Here is a 6348-nt window from a genome sequence, read left to right as displayed (position 1 = left end):
GCCCCGAATCCCGAAGTTACCGGAGCTGCGCCTTCAAGATCAGAGTTAACGGCCCCGCTTGCGGGCGCGCACCTGCCGCGATTTCGTGCCGGAGTTTGGTGGCTCGGGACCGGGCCGGACCGGGGCGGAGACCTCGGGGCGCTCGCGGCGGGCGGGACGCGGGCGGCTTGCGGGAGCCGCGGTGGGAGCGCGCGCCGGCGGGCGTAGGCGGCGCCCCGCTCCTGGGAGCGGGACCCGGGCTGCCCGCGGCGGCCCCCGGCGCGCCTCGGTGCCCCGGAGTCGGGGAGGCGCGGGGCGCGGGCAGGCTCTGTGGGGTCACTGTGTTTTCTCCTCTTACTTGGGGTGCGTCAGGACGGGTGTGTAGTCCGCACCGTGCGGCGCCTGGAAGCGTCGTTTACTCGAGTGTTTGTTTTTCCGCTTTTCCTTCCTGTTGAGAAGCGTGTCGCTCGCGTAGCAAATCGGAAAGTCAACCCGAAGTCGGGTCAGAGTCGCGCAGGCTGGGTTACCTCTCCTGCCGCCCTTCCCTCCGGGCGACGTGGACTTGCGGGCGCCTTGGGCTCTGCGCGCGGGCGGGCGGCGCTCTCGTCGACGGGAGTCGCGGCGCGTGACCCGCAGAAGGCAAGTCAGGGCATCGGGGCCCTGAGCAGACAGACCTCTGGGGGCTAGACGGGGCCGAGACCCTGCAGTTCCAGCTCCCCCTGTGGCACGGCCGTCGCGCGCCCTTCCAAAGTGTAACTCGCTTTCGGGGGCGGGGGGTTGCCCCTTGTCTGTGTCTGGAGCCCGGCTTGCATGTTGGAGTGAAAGGAAGTGGCGGAGGTGCGTCCGCACGAGCGGAGCCGATTCCCAGCCCCTTCACGCGCGAGAGCAGCTCGGCCTCCCGATGTCTGGATTCGGTGCCTCCCTCTCTCTCTGCCCCTCCCCCTGCTTGTGTTCTGTCTCTCTCAAGAATAAATAAACATTAAAAAAGAGAGAAAATATCCAGATTTATGGTTATACTTTTTTTGGTAATTATGAGACAATTTCAGCACCTGGCTTCATTTGTCTAGGTGTTTAAAAGGAAGCCGTCTTTTTTCCTCCTGTCGTTGGAGTGAGGCTGAGAGCATGCTGTGTTTATATTTGCGAAGTCCGGTGAGGTCCTTGAAACAGTTCAGCCGTTCAAAACTGGACGTTGGGTTTCAGTTTGAGCAACTTCATTCCTGGACCTGTAGCCAGTTCCTGGATTGGTTGCTCTGTGTCAGTGGCAAAGTCATTCCTATTTTCACAGAAACCTCAGGGCTTTATTGTAGAGTCATCACTGAAGCAAATCTTGGTAGATGGGACTTGTACATCCCTTTGGTAAAGGTTGGTCCTTTGGGCCAAAACAAAGAAAAATGCCAGATAATGTCTCGGAATCACTCTCAACTGAAACACCGACGAATGAATGCCGTAGGCTTTGGGCAGCCCTGGTACCTCTGAGCTCTCAGCCCGAGTGGCGAGTCCCCTGCGGCCCGTTGGCGTGCCCACTGTCCATGGTGCTGAACACGTGTCCTCTGTTTCTCTCTCCGTCTTAAATTTCCAGCGTGAGAGCGTTTTTTGGAATATGTTTAAAAATCATTTTCGAAATTTACACAACTGAGGAAAAGTTGAACAGGGCAGTTCTGTTGAGCCTGAATGCAAGCATATCTTTTAGAAACTCAACCCATGTTTTTGTCTCTTTTTTCAAATGGGTGATTGTGCTGACTCAACATTACCTTTCCCTTACTTAGTCTCCTTCTCACCAGGTGGGAATTTTCTTGCTGGAGTATGGACATCAGGTAATAAACCATTGAAATTAAGTGAGAGCCTGTTTCCTTAACAGCCACCCTCTTAAAAAATGTACCTTTACTATAATATGTACACATATTTGTACGAGAGGCAGTTTGTTTTTCTCTACACAAGGTCAATTGTAGCATCCCTCACACTCATGTGGTACTTCCCACCCTTCCCAGAGCGGGGCTCAGGCCCTCTGTGTACGTGGTGGGCCTGTTGGGCAGGAACCAGGCATTCTTGCGTGTTGGAGCAGCATCTCCTCTCTCTTCTGTAATTTTGAGGACATCCTTGTAAAGCATTTTAGATAAATTTAGGTAAATTCTTTATTCTCTTGAGGTTAATTTTCTGTTCCTTTAGAATTGCCCCATAGGTTGGCAATAAAAAATAACGGGTACAGAGATTCTTCCATATGATAGTAAATTGTGCATCAAACTATGCACAGCTGTTGAGGTGTTTTGTTGTGAGTATCTGAACTAGTTCTTTGGCCCCATCAACTGAATACTTAACTCAGGTCACCCCGTGAAAGAGTCACCTGTTTTGTTGAGGGAAACCCAGGGCTTCTTTCTGCCTCCTCCAAGCTTCAGAAATAGTGTCTGAGTGCCCACTCTTTGCCAAGGCCCCTGCTGTGATCTGGAAATGCACAGGGGAATGATACAGAGTATTTATCCTTGAAGGACTCCACTTTGGATTGAGGAAAGGACATGCAAACTGATGGTTACAGGGGGCCACACTCAGTACTGCAATTGGGATGCATAAAAAGTTGGGTTGGTGTGTTGAAGAGGGGTAATGAATTTAGGCTGAGAATCAGGGAAGGCTTCAGAGAGGAGGTAGCCTTGGCCTGAGACCTGGAGGGTGAGTTGTAATTGTTTGGGCACCGCTGGGTATAAATTCATTACAAAAGGACAAGAAGGTTGGTGTAACTGGAGAATAGGATGTGTGGTGGTTGAAGGTGTGAAAGGCATTGTGGAAGTGTTGGGGCTCAGAGGCGTGGGGGCGAGCTGAGGGGAGGTTGTGTGGGAGGCAGAATAATGGCCTCCCACATCCTAATCCCCAGAACCTATGAATATGCTGTGTTATGTGGCAAAGAGAATTTAAGGTAGCAGATGGAATGAAGGTTGCTAATCAGCTCATTTTAAAATAAGGAGATTATTCTGGATTACCCTGGCGGGGGAGGGGGGCAGAGTAACCACAAGGGTCCTTAAATATGGAAGAAGAGCTAGTGTCAGAGTGCTGTGAAATGAGGAAGACTACCCATCATGACTGCCTTTGAAGATAGAAGGGGTTATAAGCTAAGGCATGTGGGCAGGCTCTAGAAGTGAGAAAAGGTGAGAAAATGGATTCTCCCCCAGAGCCTCTTGAAAGGAACACAGCCCTGCCGACACTTTGGTTCTAGCCCAGTGAGACCTTGTGTCTCACTTCTGACCCCCAGAACTGTAAGGTACTTAATTTCTGTTGTGTTAAGCCACTACATTTGTGGACATTTGTTAGAGTGGCCTTAGGAAACTGATACAAGTTGGGACTGCTCTAGAAAGTTTTAGCTGGTGAAGTTTAAAGAGGAAATAACATGGTCAGATAGGCTGTAGAACACAAAACTGTTCAGCTGCTGTTGGGAGGAGGTTGCCCCAGGTAAGCATGGTTCTGATCCCTTGTTTCATCTTGGCAAGATTGGCATATGATACTCTTACCTGGCCTAAGTCTCACCTGAAGTCATTCTCCTAGTCGTCTGTCCAGTCTCCACTCTTGCTTATTGCCATCTCCCACTGGCCCATTTCCTTTGTGCTGGACACTCAGGAGAGAGTGGACCAGGTCTACATCTATAAGTGGGATTGTGGGGTCATGTAGGATGGGCCCAATTCCAGCCTCAGAGCAGTCATCCAAGTGTTTTCCAAACAAAGGTTTGTTTCTTCACATCCTCTCTAATCCTTTGTATCTTCAGATGTCTTAATTTTTGTCAGCTAGGTATGAACTCACTGTTTTAGTTTGCATTTTCTTGATTATTGGTAAGTTTGAAGATTTTTATATCCATTTATTAGCCACTTGGGTTTCTTCTGTAAATTGTATTAATATATTTGTCCATTTGTTACCTGGGTTGTCCTTTTTAAAGCTTTTTAGAAGTCCTTTAGATATTCTGGTTTCTATTTGTGCCCTGTTTTTTTTTTTTTTAATCCTTTTAAAAATGCTGTTTTGATGAAAAGATGTTTAATTTTTAGGTCAAATTTATCAATCTTTTCCTTATGGTTTGTGGTTATTAAGTCTTATTTAAGAAATTCTTTGTTACCCCAAGTCATAAGATATCCTCATCTTTAAAAAAAAAAAAAAAAGGCTTGAACATTTGCTTTTTGTATTCTACTCTGAACTTATTTTTGTGTGAGGTGTAAGGTAGACATACAGTTTTAGAACTTTTCCCAATGTATAACCAATTGTACTATACTATTTATTATACTATTTATACCATCCTTACCCCAGTGATCTGTGGTGCTTCCTTTGAAACATACAAAATTTTACAACTATATGGATCTGATTTCTGATTTCTCCATGGAAATAATGATAATTTCGTTTCTTCCTTCCTAGCCATTAAATCTTTTATTTGTTTTTTGTCTTATTTCCATCGTTTGGACACTAGGCAAAGCTGTATAGAAATTTTGATAAGGCTATGCTAATACTGTTTTACATTTTAAAAGCATTACTTTTAGAGCCTTAAATACAAAGTTTGTTATTGTTTTTTGGTAGATTCCTTTTATTAGGTTAAGGATGGTCTCCTCTGCTAATAGTTTGATAAAAGATTTTAAAAATCATTAATAGATTTTGAATGTTAATAAATGTTTTTCTTGATGGTTTTATTTTTTTCTTCTTTAAATTGTGACTAAGATGAAATATTTTAATCTTTTAATTTTAGACCATCCTTGATTTCTTGGGATAAATTGTACTTTGTCATGACATACTACATTAAAAATTATCATTGGATTCAATTTAGGATTTTGGCATGTATTTTCATGAGAAGTATTGACAAATAATAATCTTTTCTTGTATTGCTTTTATTCAGATTTGGTATCAAGGTGATGCTTTATCATCTCTGTAATAGTTTCTGAAAGGGAGGGATTTTTGTTCCTTGGAAATTTGGCAAAATTGATTCTTAAATATTCTGGATCCTGGACCCTTTTAGAACATGGAGACTTGGCACCAGCAGTTACGGCTTTAGAAGGGTTGCGGATCCATTCTTCTCATGTTTTGTTGGCCAGGAGGAGTCATTCTGGTCATACTTAGTTTCAAATGGAGCAGAAGGTAGAGTTTTCCCTGTCTCAGAAGTCCAGGACAACTGGATACTGGTAAATATGAGTAATATTTACCAAACTATGGAGGTTAATTGATGTCACTACTGCACAGCTAGTCAAAACTCAAAACTGTCTTCCTCTCTAGGTCTTGTTTGAAGGTTTGCAAGTGTGCAAGGTCTACAAGTGTGTTGGTCATCAGGGGACTGATTAGAATGTGAAGCTAGACACGGTTTTTATTTGCTGTGAACAAACCATTCTGTTTACTCTCCAAAGTCCATCTTGGGAATTCTTGCCTATTTCTCCTTATCACAGAGGAAAAGTCTCCCTTTCCACTAATGTAATTCTGGTTTTTTTTGTTTGTTTGAGAGAGAGACACACAGAGTGTGAGTGGGGGAGGTGCAGAGAGGGAGACATAGAATCTGAAGCAGGCTCCAGGCTCTGAGCTGTCAGCACAGAGCCACATATGGGGCTTGAACTCACGAACTGTGAGATCATGACCTGAGCTGAAGTCAGATGCTTAACCGACTGAGCCACCCAGGCGCCCCTCCACTAATGCAATTCTTAACTATCCTTCAAGGCTGGAACAGTTCCCACCTCCCTGCTTAAATTCTGTGTTAACTCTCACTTGTGGTGAATTCTCCCTTCACTTTTTACAGTACCATTCTTTGTAGAGAAAGCAGGGTTCAGATTTGTCTGTGGGTAGTCATTTGATCAGAAGAGTCTTCATATCCAAGCACATGTTTCCTTCCTTTGCCTGGGCTCTGCCCTGGGAGGCCAGATATAGTGGACAGTTGTATGAAGGTGGCCCTACCATGATCCACATGATTCATGCCTTTGTATAATCTTTTCCCATTGAAGTAGGATTTGCTTCTAATCAATAGAATATGGCAAAAGTAATGGGATGTCACTTCTGTGATATTGTTACATTGTATAAAATTCAGTTTGCTAGAAACTCATTTAGAGACTCTCTTTGCTGGCTTGAATAAGTGGCTATGTTGGAGCAGCCCACATGGCAAGAACTTTAGGTGGCCTCTAGAAGCTGAGGGTGGCCTTCAGGGATAGCCACTAAGAAGCAGGGGCCCTAAGTCCTACAGCAAGGAAACAACCTTTACCATGAACCCAAGTGAACTTGGAAGTGAATTCTTCCTCATTTGAGCCTTTTAACGAGAACGTGGCCTGGCCAATACCATGATTACAGCCTTGTGAGACCCTAAGCAGGGGACCTAGTTAAGCCTACTCAGACTCCTGACTCACAGAAACTGTGAGATAACAAATGTAAATGGTCTTA

At 45.2% G+C, this 6348-nt stretch overlaps 1 protein-coding gene across 4 annotated transcripts in view; it reads left to right on the top strand.

Annotated features, from left to right (window-relative positions):
• Positions 1-6348, top strand: part of PCBP3 (poly(rC) binding protein 3) — a 268457-nt gene that overhangs the window by 623 nt on the left and 261486 nt on the right. The gene's annotated exons all lie outside the window — the stretch shown is intronic.

The sequence above is a fragment of the Herpailurus yagouaroundi genome, unplaced genomic scaffold (genome assembly GCF_014898765.1).
Source record: "Herpailurus yagouaroundi ecotype Mexico unplaced genomic scaffold, PumYag 162, whole genome shotgun sequence".
In the NCBI taxonomy this organism is placed as follows: Eukaryota; Metazoa; Chordata; class Mammalia; order Carnivora; family Felidae; genus Herpailurus; species Herpailurus yagouaroundi.
This window is presented reverse-complemented; position numbering and strand designations above follow the sequence as displayed.